The sequence below is a fragment of the Oncorhynchus keta genome, chromosome 23, assembly GCF_023373465.1.
Source record: "Oncorhynchus keta strain PuntledgeMale-10-30-2019 chromosome 23, Oket_V2, whole genome shotgun sequence".
NCBI lineage: Eukaryota > Metazoa > Chordata > Actinopteri > Salmoniformes > Salmonidae > Oncorhynchus > Oncorhynchus keta.
The window spans coordinates 34,163,428-34,183,704 of record NC_068443.1 but is presented as its reverse complement, the minus strand read 5'-3'; positions in this window follow the sequence as shown (position 1 = coordinate 34,183,704).

Sequence of the window (20,277 nt, the reverse complement as noted above, 5' to 3'; positions counted from 1 at the left end):
GAGAGAGAGAGAGAGAGAGGGTGAGAGAGCGATAGAGAGAGAGGGTGAAAGGGAGAGAGAGGGTGAGAGAGGGGAGAGAGAGAGAGAGAGAGAGAAAGGGGGTGAGAGAGAGAGAGAGAGGGGGGGGTTTGAGGGTCATCATAGCAGTCAATAATGAATATATTTTCTCAATGTTTGCTTGAGGGGAATTGTACTGTTGGAAACAAGGGGAATATATCTTAATAAAATTGTCTGTTTTCTTCTTACAATAAAGAAACAAAGTTGTGAATTGGTTGAAATGATTTGGTCTTTCCTGTTACAAGTCCATGTCTTCGGAGTATGCTTTGGGGGCGTGTAAAAAGTAGCCATTTGTGGAAAGCTATCTAGTGACTTATTTGAGTGATTTATGGTATGTCGGTGTATATTCCTAAGCAGGGACATTTTGCGCCGAAATACATAGAGACTATTTACTCTGGGGTAGATGTAATGACATCATACATAATGAGTTAGTGCTAAGTAGAATATACATGAGGAGACCATGCTCTGGGGTAGTTGGTAAGGTAGTGTTCCATGTTAATAAGGAGACGTATTACATTTCATGAAATGTTTCTAAAGATAAGCCGGTTTCCACTCAGTGTCTTTCTCTCTGCACAGTGGCTATGAATGTCTAATGTAATGTCAGTTCTATGACACAGATCATTCCAAATCACATCAGTGTTTTCAGGAAAAAAACTGCAGCGAACCTATTTTCTTTGTGTGTGTGTGTGCGAGAGAGAGAGAGAGAGAGCGAGAGAGAGAGAGAGAGAGAGAGAGAGAGAGAGAGAGAGAGAGAGAGAGAGAGAGAGAGAGAGAGAGAGAGAGAGAGAGAGAGAGTGGGGAGCAGTATGCGGGTGTGCATGTATTACATTTGGAGGGGGAGGGGTGTTCATGTGGGGGGGATGGGTGAATGTGAGACTACACTCTTAGAAAAAAGGGTTCCAAAAGGGTTCTTCGGCTGTCCCAATAGGAAAACCCTTTATGGATCCACATAGAACCCCTGTAGAAAGGATTCTACATTGAACCATAAAGGGTTCTACCTGCAACCAAAACAGGTTCTTTAAAGTTCAAGATATCTCCTTTTTTTCTAAGAGTATATGTTTGTGTCTGTATACTAAGTGTCTGTATGTGTCTGTATACTAAGTGTCTGTATGTGTTTGTATACTAAGTGTCTGTATGTGTCTGTATACTAAGTGTCTGTATGTGTCTGTATACTAAGTGTCTGTATGTGTTTGTATACTAAGTGTCTGTATGTGTCTATATACTAAGTGTCTGTATGTGTTTGTATACTAAGTGTATGTATGTGTTTGTATACTAAGTGTATATATGTGTTTGTATACTAAGTGTCTGTATGTGTCTGTATACTAAGTGTCTGTATGTGTTTGTATACTAAGTGTCTGTATGTGTCTGTATACTACGTGTCTGTATGTGTTTGTATACTAAGTGTATGTATGTGTTTGTATACTAAGTGTATGTATGTGTTTGTATACTAAGTGTATGTATGTGTTTGTATACTAAGTGTCTGTATGTGTCTGTATACTAAGTGTATGTATGTGTTTGTATACTAAGTGTCTGTATGTGTTTGTATACTAAGTGTCTGTATGTGTCTATATACTAAGTGTCTGTATGTGTTTGTATACTAAGTGTATGTATGTGTTTGTATACTAAGTGTATGTATGTGTTTGTATACTAAGTGTATGTATGTGTTTGTATACTAAGTGTATGTATGTGTTTGTATACTAAGTGTCTGTATGTGTTTGTATACTAAGTGTATGTATGTGTTTGTATACTAAGTGTCTGTATGTGTTTGTATACTAAGTGTCTGTATGTGTCTGTATACTAAGTGTCTGTATGTGTTTGTATACTAAGTGTCTGTATGTGTCTGTATACTAAGTGTCTGTATGTGTTTGTATACTAAGTGTCTGTATGTGTTTGTATACTAAGTGTCTGTATGTGTCTGTATACTAAGTGTCTGTATGTGTTTGTATACTAAGTGTCTGTATGTGTTTGTATACTAAGTGTCTGTATGTGTCTGTATACTAAGTGTCTGTATGTGTCTGTATACTAACTGTATGTATGTGTTTGTATACTAAGTGTATGTATGTGTTTGTATACTAAGTGTCTGTATGTGTTTGTATACTAAGTGTCTGTATGTGTCTGTATACTAAGTGTCTGTATGTGTTTGTATACTAAGTGTCTGTATGTGTCTGTATACTAAGTGTCTGTATGTGTTTGTATACTAAGTGTCTGTATGTGTTTGTATACTAAGTGTCTGTATGTGTCTGTATACTAAGTGTCTGTATGTGTCTGTATACTAAGTGTCTGTATGTGTCTGTATACTAAGTGTCTTTATGTGTTTGTATACTAAGTGTATATATGTGTTTGTATACTAAGTGTATGTATGTGTTTGTATACTAAGTGTATATATGTGTTTGTATACTAAGTGTCTGTATGTGTTTGTATACTAAGTGTATGTATGTGTTTGTATACTAAGTGTATGTATGTGTTTGTATACTAAGTGTATATATGTGTTTGTATACTAAGTGTATGTATGTGTTTGTATACTAAGTGTATATATGTGTTTGTATACTAAGTGTCTGTATGTGTTTGTATACTAGGTGTATGTATGTGTTTGTATACTAAGTGTATGCATGTGTTTGTATACTAAGTGTATATATGTGTTTGTATACTAAGTGTATGTATGTGTTTGTATACTAAGTGTATGTATGTGTTTGTATACTAAGTGTCTGTATGTGTTTGTATACTAAGTGTATGTATGTGTCTGTATACTAAGTGTATGTATGTGTTTGTATACTAAGTGTATGTATGTGTTTGTATACTAAGTGTATGTATGTGTTTGTATACTAAGTGTATGTATGTGTTTGTATACTAAGTGTATGTATGTGTTTGTATACTAAGTGTATATATGTGTTTGTATACTAAGTGTCTGTATGTGTCTGTATACTAAGTGTCTGTATGTGTTTGTATACTAAGTGTCTGTATGTGTTTGTATACTAAGTGTATGTATGTGTTTGTATACTAAGTGTATGTATGTGTTTGTATACTAAGTGTATGTATGTGTTTGTATACTAAGTGTATGTATGTGTTTGTATACTAAGTGTCTGTATGTGTTTGTATACTAAGTGTATGTATGTGTCTGTATACTAAGTGTATGTTTGTGTCTGTATACTAAGTGTCTGTATGTGTCTGTATACTAAGTGTCTGTATGTATTTGTATACTAAGTGTCTGTATGTGTCTGTATACTAAGTGTCTGTATGTGTTTGTATACTAAGTGTCTGTATGTGTTTGTATACTAAGTGTCTGTATGTGTCTGTATACTAAGTGTCTGTATGTGTCTGTATACTAACTGTATGTATGTGTTTGTATACTAAGTGTATGTATGTGTTTGTATACTAAGTGTCTGTATGTGTTTGTATACTAAGTGTCTGTATGTGTCTGTATACTAAGTGTCTGTATGTGTTTGTATACTAAGTGTCTGTATGTGTCTGTATACTAAGTGTCTGTATGTGTTTGTATACTAAGTGTCTGTATGTGTTTGTATACTAAGTGTCTGTATGTGTCTGTATACTAAGTGTCTGTATGTGTCTGTATACTAAGTGTCTGTATGTGTTTGTATACTAAGTGTCTGTATGTGTCTGTATACTAAGTGTCTGTATGTGTTTGTATACTAAGTGTCTGTATGTGTTTGTATACTAAGTGTCTGTATGTGTCTGTATACTAAGTGTCTGTATGTGTTTGTATACTAAGTGTCTGTATGTGTCTGTATACTAAGTGTATGTATGTGTTTGTATACTAAGTGTATGCATGTGTTTGTATACTAAGTGTCTGTATGTGTCTGTATACTAAGTGTCTGTATGTGTTTGTATACTAAGTGTATGCATGTGTTTGTATACTAAGTGTCTGTATGTGTCTGTATACTAAGTGTCTGTATGTGTTTGTATACTAAGTGTATGTATGTGTTTGTATACTAAGTGTATATATGTGTTTGTATACTAAGTGTATGCATGTGTTTGTATACTAAGTGTATGTATGTGTCTGTATACTAAGTGTATATATGTGTTTGTATACTAAGTGTCTGTATGTGTTTGTATACTAAGTGTCTGTATGTGTTTGTATACTAAGTGTATGTATGTGTTTGTATACTAAGTGTATATATGTGTTTGTATACTAAGTGTCTGTATGTGTTTGTATACTAAGTGTCTGTATGTGTTTGTATACTAAGTGTATGTATGTGTTTGTATACTAAGTGTCTGTATGTGTCTGTATACTAAGTGTCTGTATGTGTCTGTATACTAAGTGTCTGTATGTGTTTGTATACTAAGTGTCTGTATGTGTCTGTATACTAAGTGTCTGTATGTGTTTGTATACTAAGTGTATGCATGTGTTTGTATACTAAGTGTCTGTATGTGTCTGTATACTAAGTGTCTGTATGTGTCTGTATACTAAGTGTATGTATGTGTTTGTATACTAAGTGTATGTATGTGTTTGTATACTAAGTGTATGCATGTGTTTGTATACTAAGTGTCTGTATGTGTCTGTATACTAAGTGTATGTATGTGTTTGTATACTAAGTGTATGTATGTGTTTGTATACTAAGTGTATGTATGTGTTTGTATACTAAGTGTATGCATGTGTTTGTATACTAAGTGTCTGTATGTGTCTGTATACTAAGTGTCTGTATGTGTTTGTATACTAAGTGTATGCATGTGTTTGTATACTAAGTGTCTGTATGTGTCTGTATACTAAGTGTCTGTATGTGTTTGTATACTAAGTGTATGTATGTGTTTGTATACTAAGTGTATATATGTGTTTGTATACTAAGTGTATGCATGTGTTTGTATACTAAGTGTATGTATGTGTCTGTATACTAAGTGTATATATGTGTTTGTATACTAAGTGTCTGTATGTGTTTGTATACTAAGTGTCTGTATGTGTTTGTATACTAAGTGTATGTATGTGTTTGTATACTAAGTGTATATATGTGTTTGTATACTAAGTGTCTGTATGTGTTTGTATACTAAGTGTCTGTATGTGTTTGTATACTAAGTGTATGTATGTGTTTGTATACTAGTGTCTATATGTGTTTGTATACTAAGTGTCTGTATGTGTTTGTATACTAAGTGTATGTATGTGTTTGTATACTAAGTGTCTGTATGTGTTTGTATACTAAGTGTCTGTATGTGTCTGTATACTAAGTGTATATGTGTTTGTATACTAAGTGTATATATGTGTTTGTATACTAAGTGTATATATGTGTTTGTATACTAAGTGTATATATGTGTTTGTATACTAAGTGTATATATGTGTTTGTATACTAAGTGTATGTATGTGTTTGTATACTAAGTGTATATATGTGTTTGTATACTAAGTGTATATATGTGTTTGTATACTAAGTGTATGTATGTGTTTGTATACTAAATGTATATATGTGTTTGTATACTAAGTGTATGTATGTGTTTGTATACTAAGTGTATGTATGTGTTTGTATACTAAGTGTATATATGTGTTTGTATACTAAGTGTATGTATGTGTTTGTATACTAAGTGTATATATGTGTTTGTATACTAAGTGTATGTATGTGTTTGTATACTAAGTGTATATATGTGTTTGTATACTAGTGTCTGTATGTGTTTGTATACTAAGTGTATGTATGTGTTTGTATACTAAGTGTATGTATGTGTTTGTATACTAAGTGTATGTATGTGTCTGTATACTAAGTGTATATATGTGTTTGTATACTAAGTGTATGTATGTGTTTGTATACTAAGTGTGTATGTATGTGTCTGTATACTAAGTGTATATATGTGTTTGTATACTAAGTGTATGTATGTGTCTGTATACTAAGTGTATGTATGTGTCTGTATACTAAGTGTATATATGTGTTTGTATACTAAGTGTATGTATGTGTCTGTATACTAAGTGTATGTATGTGTTTGTATACTAAGTGTATGTATGTGTCTGTATACTAAGTGTCTGTATGTGTATGTGTCTGTCTGTATACTAAGTGTCTATATGTGTTTGTATACTAAGTGTCTGTATGTGTTTGTATACTAAGTGTCTGTATGTGTTTGTATACTAAGTGTCTGTATGTGTTTGTATACTAGTGTCTGTATGTGTCTGTATACTAAGTGTGTATGTGTCTGTATACTAAGTGTATGTATGTGTTTGTATACTAAGTGTATGTATGTGTTTGTATACTAAGTGTATGTATGTGTCTGTATACTAAGTGTCTATATGTGTTTGTATACTAAGTGTCTGTATGTGTTTGTATACTAAGTGTCTGTATGTGTTTGTATACTAAGTGTCTGTGTCTGTATGTGTTTGTATACTAAGTGTCTGTATGTGTTTGTAGTACTGTATGTGTGTATGTATGTCTGTTTGTATACTAAGTGTCTGTATGTGTTTGTATACTAAGTGTCTGTATGTGTCTGTATACTAAGTGTATGTATGTGTTTGTATACTAAATGTGTGTATATATGTGTTTGTTTGTATACTAAGTGTCTGTGTTTGTATGTGTTTGTATACTAAGTGTATGTATGTGTTTGTATACTAAGTGTATATATGTGTCTGTATACTAAGTGTATATATGTGTCTGTATACTAAGTGTATGTATGTGTTTGTATACTAAGTGTCTGTATGTATACTAAGTGTATATATGTGTTTGTATACTAAGTGTATATATGTGTTTGTATACTAAGTGTATATATGTGTGTTTTGTATACTAAGTGTCTGTATGTGTTTGTATACTAAGTGTCTGTATGTGTTTGTATACTAAGTGTATGTATGTGTTTGTATACTAAGTGTATATATGTGTCTGTATGTGTTTGTATACTAAGTGTATATATGTGTTTGTATACTAAGTGTATGTATGTGTTTGTATACTAACTAAGTGTCTGTATGTATGTGTCTGTATACTAAGTGTCTGTATGTGTTTGTATACTAAGTGTCTGTATGTGTTTGTATACTAAGTGTATGTATGTGTTTGTATACTAAGTGTATATATGTGTCTGTATACTAAGTGTATGTATGTGTCTGTATACTAATGCATGTGTATATATGTGTTTGTATACTAAGTGTATGTATGTGTCTGTATACTAATGTGTTTGTGTATATATGTGTTTGTATACTAAGTGTATATATGTGTTTGTATACTAAGTGTATGTATGTGTCTGTATATGTATGTGTTTGTATACTATGTATGTATGTGTTTGTATACTAAGTGTATGTATGTGTATGTTTGTATGCATGTGTTTAAGTGTATGTATGTGTTTGTATACTAAGTGTATATATGTGTTTGTATACTAAGTGTCTGTATGTGTTTGTATACTAAGTGTATGTATGTGTTTGTATACTAAGTGTATATATGTGTTTGTATACTAAGTGTATGTATGTGTCTGTATACTAAGTGTATATATGTGTTTGTATACTAAGTGTATATATGTGTTTGTATACTAAGTGTCTGTATGTGTTTGTATACTAAGTGTCTGTATGTGTTTGTATACTAAGTGTCTGTATGTGTCTGTATACTAAGTGTCTGTATGTGTCTGTATACTAAGTGTCTGTATGTGTCTGTATACTAAGTGTATGTATGTGTTTGTATACTAAGTGTATGCATGTGTTTGTATACTAAGTGTATATATGTGTTTGTATACTAAGTGTATATATGTGTTTGTATACTAAGTGTATGTATGTGTTTGTATACTAAGTGTCTGTATGTGTTTGTATACTAAATGTATATATGTGTTTGTATACTAAGTGTATGTATGTGTTTGTATACTAAGTGTATATATGTGTTTGTATACTAAGTGTCTGTATGTGTTTGTATACTAAGTGTATATATGTGTTTGTATACTAAGTGTCTGTATGTGTTTGTATACTAGGTGTATGTATGTGTTTGTATACTAAGTGTATGCATGTGTTTGTATACTAAGTGTATATATGTGTTTGTATACTAAGTGTGTATATGTGTCTGTATACTAAGTGTATGTATGTGTTTGTATACTAAGTGTATGTATGTGTCTGTATACTAAGTGTCTGTATGTGTTTGTATACTAAGTGTCTGTATGTGTTTGTATACTAAGTGTATGTATGTGTTTGTATACTAAGTGTATATATGTGTCTGTATACTAAGTGTATATATGTGTCTGTATACTAAGTGTATGTATGTGTTTGTATACTAAGTGTATGTATGTGTCTGTATACTAAGTGTATATATGTGTTTGTATACTAAGTGTATATATGTGTTTGTATACTAAGTGTATATATGTGTTTGTATACTAAGTGTATATATGTGTTTGTATACTAAGTGTATATATGTGTTTGTATACTAAGTGTATATATGTGTCTGTATACTATGTTGGATGATGGTGTCTGCCCATCCGTCCACACTAAAAAGAAAAGGTTCATGGTGTATCCCTCAAGGGATCTTCAAATTGAAATTGTGGGGGAACCCCTATAAGTTCTTCAAAGAACCCCTTTTAATGGCTCCTCGAATAACCTTATGAATAACCTTTTGAATAACCTTTTGAATAACCTTTTGAATAACCTTATGAATAACCTTTTGAATAACCTTTTGAATAACCTTTTTGGGTTCATTTTTGAACTACCCCCCTCCCCTATTATTATGAACAATAATAATAATATGCATCACAATAAGAACAATAACATAATATTTTAGTTGTCAGTGTTTATTATGATTTTAGCAACAAAACATAATAAAAAATCAAAATATTAGGTAAAATCCCAGCAGAGCCCCAAGTCCAATGGGTTTAACCTCTGGCGTGTTGATGTTAATGTGTTGATGTTCTCCGTATCCACAGCCAGAATGATTTTGCAGGACATGGTGATCGAACAGGTTCCCTGTTATATTCATCAGAGGTGTAGGAAGGGTGAAGTCTGTGAACCCCCCCAAAATAGTAATAATAATAATAATATATGCCATTTAGCAGACGCTTTTATCCAAAGCGACTTATAGTCATGTGTGCATACATTCTACGTATGGGTGGTCCTGGGAATCGAACCCACTACCCTGGCGTTACAAGCGCCATGCTCTACCAACTGTGCTATACTGTGCTAACTGTGCTATAGAAGGACCAGATGATTAACCAGATGATTAACAAAACATGCACACGACAGTATTTATACATTGGTTTTTGTGGTAAATGAATAAAACTGTTTTGATAATGGTTTTCATACACATACCTTGTCCATAATGTAGAGGCCTATGGGATATTCATTGAAGAGGAAAGGGAGGAGGATGGTAAATCTGATCTGCATTACATAGCAATACCAATTGACATACCTTTGTATGCCTCCTCGTCTGTATACCTGCAGACACAGACACAAAAGTGAGCAGTTCTGTCATCTGTACCCAATAGTTAGCCTTCAACATATTCTTATAGCCTACATATTCTTACCTCTTTGTTGATTGTTAACCATTGAATTGTGTCCATGTTCTATTTTAGAAAGATTTGCTGACTAAGAAGGTTCCTCTTCCGAGAAGGTTCCTCTTCCGAGAACTTTGAGGATCTTAGAAGAACCCTTGTTGAACCCCTCATTTTTAGAGCGCAGGTACCCAGGATGTCGGGAGATGCCTTAAAAACCACCCATTATGGTGAGCGCAATTACCATCAAGTAGGCGAGCTATGGCACCGAGGGTTGTATGTTCATTCCCAGTGATAGGCACACTCATTTTTAAGTGTAAATCAGGGTTCAGCTGCAGCAGGATGAGCAGCCTAGGGTGTCCAAAACACCTCAAACATTTGACGTTTGGAGAAACGTGGACAAACGTCGGAGTCTGAAGTCAAATTGGTCAAACCGTGAGATCTTGTTGAAAGCTTAGTAAGGGACTAGATGACCTGACGATGTTACTGGATGTATGGAATAATAGGTATCCTATAGAATGTGTACACACACACACACACACACACACACACACACACACACACACACACACACACACACACACGTATGTGTGTCTACGACTAGGTGAGTGTATTAATTCACAGGCCTGTGTGTGAGCCCACGGAAGTGTGTGTGTGTGTGTGTGACTTGCGCGCCCACGTAAGTGTGTGTGTGTGTAACACTAAACCCTGTAATATTAGTCTGCAGACTCATGCTTTGAATGCCAGTTCATATTCTAAAAGGTTAATGGAACAAAGAACTCATTGTGTGTTTTGTTCACTGGATGTGGGCATCGTATTGTTCCTTAACCAAATGTCAGGGTTGCTCCAAATGTTAATGATTTCAACTGTTTCTTATGCTTGGGTTGTGTGCAGGGTATTTGTCCAGTCAGTAGACTCAATGCGGTTGTTGTGAATGAGTCAGTTTCTTATTCAGAGATCTGTGACTTAGGATGACTCTTATTAAATATATCCAGACCCAAATCCTCTCTGTTTCTGACTTAAATGATGATGGGATAACTGAGGGCAAATAATTTATCAGTAAAAGGCTCAAAGTAGCCTAATAGTCATCAACCTCTATAGGTTTTATTTCTCATTAGTGTTTTAGCTATTCCCAAAGAAACAAATCAGGAATTCATTCATAATTACTATGCAATACGCATTTTACTTGACCGTTTTAACCAGATACTACATAAATGAAGAGTGGACCAGAAAGCAAAATAAAGAGTAACCAACGTTTTTCGGTGTTCCAGTGTTCTTGATCGGGGTGCTAAACAGGCGAGAGAGATTTCCCACCCAAGAATGTGATGAAGCCGAAGGGTTTTAGAGGCTTGGTTTGTCATATTGTATAGAGATTAACAGTCATTGAATGAAAAGGTGCTGACAAGACATGAATCAGACCGCTGCTTTGAGCTGGCATTCCACACCCACATCTCAACACACAGAGGACACACACACGATATACCACAGATACAGCAGACTGCCATCTTATTACATCACATTTATGTATTTGATTGTTTTATGACCAACTATTTATTTAGTTTAGTCTTTTTTTTCAGTGGGGTTACAAGTACAAAAACAATGAAAGAAATGGGTACAAAGACAACCCCCAACCCCCTTAGTCCCCATCCAGCCGCCCGCGTTCCTCCTTCCCCACCCGGGAACCATGCTTCCCATCCTGATGGTTAAATGGGAGAGAGTGAGAGGTGGTTGTCATTTTAGAGCCAGCATTTTTTTCCGCAGTAATCTTCTCTGTTTGATAGAGAGATTCAAGGGGCTATCATCGTTAAGTAACGTAATAGTTGAATAAGTCATGCACTTCTAAATTTATTTGGTAACTTTTCCCCAGAAGTATTTAACTGAAGGGCAGTCCCACATCATATGAAGGAATGTGCCACTGCCTACCTGATTTAGGGGACACAGTGAACAGTTTGGGCCAATTTCATTGTCGTTACATTTTTTAAATTTAACTAGGCAAGTCAGTTAAGAACAAATCCTTATTTTCAATGACGGCCAAGGAACAGTCTTGTTCAGGGGTAGAACAACAGATTTTTACCTTGTCAGCTCGGGGATTCGATCTTGCAACCTTTCATATACTAGTTCAATGCTCTCACCACTAGGCTACCTGCCGCCCCACGTTATGTAGTTCAAATGTATAAGTTGATGGTTCGAGTTACGGGATGCCAATGTCAAATGTTTCCATATTGTGTTCCAGTTAAAGGGTTGTTAAGATTCAATTAACTCAGTCAATCATACTTTTTTTAACGGCTAGCTCGGAATATGAGCTTTCCAAAAGTTGTTTATATATTATAGAGATCAGTCCTTTCGGGAGCCCAGATAATTTATTTATAAATCCCATCACTAGATGTTTTGGTAGCATAGCTGACATAAGCTGACCTAAGTTGTAAATATAGAAAAAAGGAGTTGCTTGTTAATGTGTATGTATCTTTCAAATGAATGTTCTCAAACCATTACTGTCCATGATATTGGTAAGGGTACGGGCACATTAGGACCATTGGGGGGATACAAAAGGCTACCCCCCAGATGGCAAAGCGTTATTGTCAAATATTGAAGAAAGGGAATGCCATTTTGATTTTCAATTTGGTAGTTTTTTATTTAGATCCAAACAGAAATTGTGTGAGCAATAATGGAACCAAAGCATAGTTTTAAGGGACATATCAGTGGAGGCCACCTCTTCCAGGGCAATAGGAGATACCATATTTCTCTCTACTCAGCCAGGGGGCAGAATAATCATGTCTAAAGCTATTTGTTAATTCTATCCGGGATCGTTTATCTTGCAGTATACATTTTGAAACCGCACTATGCATTTTATCCAAATAACCAGAAGAGGGAGCCATAGGAAGAATTGAAGTAGAGAAATTCAGCTGTGGCAATATTTTCATTTTGACAATAGATATTTTGCCAGTTAAAGCACTGGGATATTATTCCATCTACTGAAGTCGGATTGAATTGATTTGAGCATTCTGTTAAAGTTTCTGGTAATGGTTTAATCTAAAGAAGGAAATATATCTACTGCCAAATATTTAAAATGGAAAACGGTTGGGATTCTATAAGTAGAAATGGAATATATATTTTTATTTTATTTTTTTATTTTACCCCTTTTTCTCCCCAATTTCGTGGTATTGTTTTTAGTAGCTACTATCTTGTCTCATCGCTACAACTCCCGTACGGGCTCGGGAGAAACTAATGTTGAAAGTCATGCGTCCTCAGATGCACAACCCAACCAAGCCGCACTTCTTCTTAACACAGCGCACATCCAACCCGGAAGCCAGCCACACCAATGTGTCGGAGGAAACACCGTGCACCTGGCAACCTTGGTTAGCGCGCACTGCGCCCGGCCTGCCACAGGAGTCGCTGGCGAGCGATGAGACAAGGACATCCCTACCGGCCAAGCCCTGCCTAACCCGGACGACGCTAGGCCAATTGTTCGTCGCCCCACAGACTTCCCGGTCGGTTATGACAGAGCCTGGGCGCAAACCCAGAGTCTCTGATGGCACAGCTGGCGCTGCAGTACAGGGCCCTTAACCACTGCGCCACCCGGGAGGCTAGATGCATTTTTTAACCTCTTGGAACTACCCATCACGGATCCGGGAGAATTGTCATCAACTACACTAATTAGCATAGCGCAACGGTCAAAAAATATTACTAGAAAATATTCATATTCATGAAATCACAAGTGAAATATAGTGAAATCACCCTTGTCATCTCAGATTTTGAAATTCTGCTTTACAGCCAAAGCAAGACAAGCGTTTGTGTAAGTTTATCGATAGCCTAGCATAGCATTATGTCCAGCTAGCAGCAGGAAGCTTGGTCACGAAAATCAGAAAAGCAATCAAATTAACCGTTTACCTTTGATGATCTTCGGATGTTTTAACTGACGAGCCTCCCAGTTAGACAGCAAATGTTCCTTTTGTTCCATAAAGATTATTTTTATACCCAAAATTCCTCCGTTTGTTTGTCACGTTTTGTTCAGAAATCCACCGGAAATAGCGGTCACGAGAACGCCGAAAAAGAGTTGAAATTATATCCATAATATCGACAGAAACATGGCAAACGTTTTTTATAATCAATCCTCAAGGAGCTTTTCAAATATCTATTCTATAATATATCAACCGGGACAATTGGCTTTTCAGTAGGAGCGAGAGGAAAAATGACTACCTCTGTCTATTACGCAAGAATCACTCTGAGAGCCCTCAGCTGGCCACTTACGCAATGTAGTCGTTTACGCTCATTCTTCAACATAAAGGCGTGAAACTACGTCACAATGCTGTAGGCACCTTAGGGAATGCGTAGAAAAAGGAATCTGGTTGATATCCCTTTCAGTGGCCAATAGGGGTACAAAGGAACACAACGGTTTCAAAACATGAGTCACTTCCTGATTGGATTTTTCTGAGGCTTTCGCCTGCAATATCAGTTCTGTTATACTCACAGACAATATTTTGACAGTTTTGGAAACTTTAGGGTCAATTATATGCATATTCTAGCATCTGGTCCTGAGAAATAAGCGGTTTACTTTGGGAACGTTATTTTTTCCAAAAATAAAAATAGTGCCCCCTGGTTTCAAGAAAATAACTTGAGATTAAACTGATTTTTATCTATGACTTTCCATGTGTTTGGGAACGATTGAGATACAGTGTCTAGATGTAGTAAAATACAATCTGCATATAATGAGATGAAGTGATCAGTAGATTTTAGGAAAAAGGGTGTTATTATCTTCGATTGACGAATTGCCTGGGCCAGGTGTTACATGTATAATAACAATAACAGAGGTGAAATTGGATCTCTTGGTCTGCTGCTTCCAGTGATTCTGAGTCCTGGACTTACTGACGGTCGACCCCAAGTGGTGAACATAGGCAACAACACCCCCCTTGCTGATCCTCAACACAGGGGCACCACAGGGATGCGCGCTCAACCCCCTCCTGTACTCCCTGTTCACCCATGATTGCATGACCACGCACATCTACAACTCAATCATCAAGTTAGCTGAAGAGACAACAGTGGAGGGCCTGATTATGAGACAGTCTACACGGAGGAGGTGAGAGCCTTGGCAAGAATGACTCGCTCAACGTCCCAAAAAATGAAGGAGCTGATCATGGACTACAGGACAAGGCAGAGAGAGCACGCCCCCATCCACATCCACAGGGCTACAGTGGAGAGGGTCAAAAGCTTCATGTTCATCGGTGTGCACATCACTGACAACCTGAAATTGTCCCTTCACACAGACAGCGTGGTGAAGAAGGCAGAACAGTGCCTCTTCAACCTCAGGAGCCTGAAGAAATTGGGCTTGGCCTCTAAGAACCTCACAAACTTCTACCAATGCACCATTAACAGCCTCCTGTCAGGCTGTATCTCCACCTGGTACGGCAATTGTACTGTCTGCAACAGCAGGGCTCTTCAGAAGGTGGTGCGGTCAGCCCAACGCATCACTGGGGGCACACTGCCTGGCCTCCAGCACCCGGTGTCACAGGAAGGCCAAGAAGATCATCAAGGACCTCAGCCACCTGAACCACGGCCATGTGCATCAAAGCTGGAACCGAAAGACTGAGAAACAGCTTCTATCTCCAAGTCATCAGACTGTTAAACAGTCACCACTAGCCTTAGTTACTTTTCTAGCTGGCTACCACCCGGTACTCTACCTTGCAACTTAAAACACTGCTGCCCTATGTACACAGAGTCATTGAACACTGGTCACTTTAATAATGTTTACATACTGTTTTACACAATTTATATGTGTATACTGTATTCTAGTCCTGGCTCATCATATTTTACTACTGCTGTACACACCTTTTCGATTCATATACTATCCATACCTTCTTTATACACCTTTATATGAATATATATTTATATTCCGGTCTCTGACATTGCTCGTTCTGACATTTATTCATTTCAAAATGTTTCTGGATTGTGTGTGTAATGTTTTTTATTATTATTATCATTGCTAGGTGTTACTGCACTGTTGGAGCTCTAAAAACATGGCTGTATTTCATGTTTAAGAGAAGAGGACTTCTTACAGTTTTTTTCATTGCTAACAAGCATCGGTCAATACTGAAGCCACACAGTCTGCATTACCAACATGCATTCTGTTTTGAATGGGTTTTTAACCGTTTTGGAAACAGTGTATTAGCATTTGAAAACGTGCTGCAAATATATAGTTTTGCAGGTGGTGGAGTATGAATGAAAAAAGAGTTCATGGATTTTGGAGAATGTGGTCATTGAATGCATTCTGTGTGAAAACAATGACAAATGATTCACAGTTTGGTCCATATACACTTCTGTTTCGCTGACTGTGTGAAGAGTTTTGACAATGTGACTTCAGTTTTGACCAATGCATGTTAGCAATTGAAAATAACTGTAATTATTTTAGAAAAGGCTTAGTTCTTTATGGAAGTGGGCAAATTTTTTATGGATTAATTTGGGTTCTGATAGTAAATCCCCGGTTTCAGATTCAATAGGTGCTATACCAGCTAATTGATCATTACTGCGTAGCTGGTTGGCCAGTTAACGACTGGGACGATTACCATGGAAGTAATGGTTGAGTTTAACTCAATGGATGGCAAATTCTGCTCTCTGTCTTATTGATAGATTTAGTTCTGTCTTGACTTTGGAAAGAGTAATAGCTACCTGGTCCTTGTTGAGAACACTCTAATGCAGATAAGAACATTTCCAAATCTAATATCTTATTTAATTGTGATTTATTCAACCCAGATGCAAATGCAGTTGCATTATTTTTAATAAAACCTTTGGTGACGTCCCATAAAATCCTTGGGGTCATCGACTGAATTTGTACTGATCATTATAAATGAATTGAGTTCAATTTCAAAATGATCACAGAATGTAGGATTTTGTAGTCATGAAACGGTGAAACGCCATCCTGTGGCTCTTTTAGTAGATTCTAAGACGTTAAGTTGGCAATAGTAAGCATAGTGGTTAGACAAGCTCATATGTCAAGTTTCTATTAGATATGGAGGTAATAGTATGAAATCAACTTGTGTGAATGTTTGAGTAGAAAGTGTACTCTTTTGCTTTATGTTATGTGCTCGCCAGGCATCAATGAGGTTGTAATCAGAGAGTACTGTATATGCCGGTGACCCTTGGTTGCATGTGGATTGCAGTTGGTCCTATTACATTCATGACTGTCAACCGAAGAGACAAAGGCAAATTCCTCAGTTCTTGCAGTTCAGCCTGGACTTAGTGCTGGTGGTTTGAACACTGTGTCTGACAGTGCCTGCAAAAATGGTATAAAATGGCAAATGATCAAATACATAAAACAATGTTAAACATCAACACATCAGGAAAACGGGTTCTAATTCTGCACTAGAGAGGATTCAAAACATCATAATGGGGTTTAGAAGCTATGAACAGAGGAAAGGACACCAAAAGAGAAGGTATCTAATTATACACTCTTAGAAAAAAAGGTTTACAAAGAGGTTCTTCAGCTGTCCCCATAGGACAGGTAGAACCCTTTTTGGTTCCAGGTAGAACACGTTTGGGTTCCATGTAGAACCCTCTGTGTAAAGTGGAACCAAAAAGAGTTCTTCAAAGGGTTCTCCTTTGGGAACACCCGAAGAACCCTTTTAAGATAGAACCGCTTAAGCGACAAGTATATATTTTTTAGTTCTTACGGTATTAAGAACAAAATGAAGTAAAACACAAAATAAAGAAACAATTGACCCCTTCAGACATTTATATTGAAGTTAGGGTGGGTAATGAAAGGAAAAAGTAAGCAACCCTAAATAGTCCAATACGTTGGCTGTAGGAGCATTAGCTCTTGAACCATTATCCTCATTATTATTAGCAACATGGTTTAAATGACCTGAAACATAACCTCAGTTACAGTAAGCACTCAGTTGCTCTATACTATATACAGAAAAAGGAAAAAAGAAGAGGGTATGAAATGCAGTCTATGATCTAAATCTTCACAATAATTCCTCGTAGCCCGTAGGCCTCAACAGGAAGGGAAAAAAACGAACAGAAAAGCAATTGTGTGGTAGCCCATATGGGACTGTTCGTCTATCCTAAATAGTAGTACAATAAACATGTTAGGGGAATAGATTACATTATATATATTGCCAAATTTGCCCTATTTAGCCCATATAGGGACGCATGTATCCCCACAAGGAATCAAACCCAGTCTGTATGACACTTCAATATATTGTCTATTGTTAATTAATTAGCGTGGTGTCATTAGAGTCTAAATGTCCTGGAACATACCGTCAAAAGTTTGGACACACCTACTAATTTATACATTGTAGAATAATAGTGAAGACATCAAATTATATAAAATAAGACATATAGAATCATGTAGTAACCAAAAAAACAAATCAAAATATATTTTATATTTGAGATTCTTCAAAGTAGCCACCCTTTGCCTTGATGACAGCTTTGTACACTCGTGGCATTCTCTCAACCAACTTCATGAGGAATGCTTTTCCAACTGTCTTGAAGGAGTTCTCACATATGCTGAGCACTTGTTGGCTAATATTTTCCTTCACTTTGAGGTCCAACTCATCCCAAACCATCTCAATTGGGTTGAGGTCGGGTGATTGTGGAGGCCAGGTCATCTGATGCAGCACTCCATCACTCTCCTTGGTCAAATACCTCTCTCTTATACAGTCTGGAGGTGTGTTTTGGGTCAGTGTCCTGTTGAAAAACAAATGATAGTCCCACTAAGCGCAAACCAGGAGTATCGCTGCAGAATTCTGTGGTAGCCATGCTGGTTAAGTGCGACTGAATTCTAAATAAATCACAGACAGTGTCACCCACAATGCAAACCACACCATCTCACCTCCTCCTTCATGCTTAACAGTGGGAACCACACATCTAGAGATCATCTGTTCACCTACTGCGCGTCTCACAAAAAATACAGCAGTTGGAAGCAAAAATGGCAAATTTGGACTCATCAGACCAAAGGAAAGATTTCCACCGGTCTAATGTCTGTTGCTCGTGTTTCTTGGCCCAAGCAAGTCATCTTCTTATTGGTGTCCTTTAGTAGTGGTTTCTTTGCAGCAATTCGACCATGAAGGCCTGATTCACTCAGTCTCCTCTGAACAGTTGATGTTGAGATATGTTTGTTACTTGATCTCTGTGAAGCATTTATTTGAGCTGCAATCTGAGATGCAGTTAACTCTAATATCCTCTGCAGCAGAGGTAACTCTGGGTCTTCCTTTCCTGTGGCGGTCCTCATGAGAGCCAGTTTCATCATTGCACTTGATGGTTTTTGCAACTGCACTTGAAGAAACTTTCAAAGTTCTTGAAATTTTCCGTGTTGACCGACCATGTCTTAAAGTAATGATGGACTGTCGTTTCTGTTTGCTTATTTGAGCTGTTCTTGCCATAATATGGACTTGGTCTTTTACCAAATAGGGCTATCTTCTGTATTCCACCCCTACATTGTCACAACACAACTGATTGGCTCAAATGCATTAAGAAGGAAAGAAATTCCACAAATTAACTTTTAACAAGGCACACCTGTTAACTGAAATGCATTCCAGGTGACTACCTCATGAAGCTGTTTGGGAGAATGCCAAGAGTGTGCAAAGCTGCCATCATGGCAAAGGGTGGCTACTCTGAAGAGTCTCAAATATAAAATATAGTTTGATTTGTTAAAGAAAATGGTAAAAATAAAGAAAAACCCATGAATGAGTAGGTGTGTCCAAACGTTTGACTGGTACTGTAGGTAACATAATAATAACAAAGTCCAATGTTCCACAATAATAATAATAATAATAGTGGTCATTTTACATTTTAGAGGGTGTCCTATCCTTGTCTTATGCTGAGGGCAGCATCATAGCCATAGGCTAGGCTATGTGACTGTGTGTGGACAGCATACCTGAACATTGAGCCAGTCAAATTGGGGTCAGCCCAGATCTGTCAGCTCGACCCCTTGTGTGTTGGGCTTGAGGTGTTTCTCCAAGAAGTCTTTAGCCTCCTTGGCAGTGGAAAGCGCGTGTGTTGTATTCTGGAAGGTCAAGACGAGTTCTGCCGGGTGGATGAAGCCGCATCTCAGGTTTAGCTTGCGTAGCTGGGATTTCACCCCGTTGTAGGTCACCCTCTGTTTCAGCAGCTCGGAACTCAGATCTGGGTAGATACTGAATATTTATGTCATTTTAGATCACTGCGATGTCACATGAATTCAACTCAACATTTGAATTTGTGTCGGTCCTGTGTTGTGTCATAATGCTGTTGGAAATGTTATACGATCCTCTTATCTGACAGTCATTGACCAATATAATAATCTTTATCTATCTACTCAAATGTCACTATGTGGTCGCTGTGCCTCTACCACTCCTAAGCTTTTTATGTATTTGTATCTTCAGATAGTTATAATGAGCTAAATTAATTAAAAAGAGCAATTACACAACATAATGCTTTGTAAGCTAATGTATTATGGGTAAGATCAAAGAGGAAGTCTACCCTACTGAGTAAACCTGGTACTTACTGTACAAAGGTCAGATTGACCTCTCTGCCTTTTTATATAATCTTTCAATTGAGAACTAGACATATATACAGGTAGCTGCCACCACAAGCCTGAACACCTTCAAAGCATCTTGACATAGATTCTACAAGTGTCTGGACCTCTATTGAAGGGACGCGACACCATTCTTCCACGACAAATTCCATCATTTGCCGTTTCCTTGATGGTGGTAGAAAACGCTTTCTCAGGCGCCGCTCCAGAATCTCTCGTACTGTAAGTGTTCAGTTGGGTTGAGATCTGGTGACTGAGATGGCCATAGCATATGGTTTATATTGTTTTCCTGCTCATCAAACCTTGTCATTCTATGGGGGCTTAGCCATGGTAGCCAAAATAATGGCCTGCCC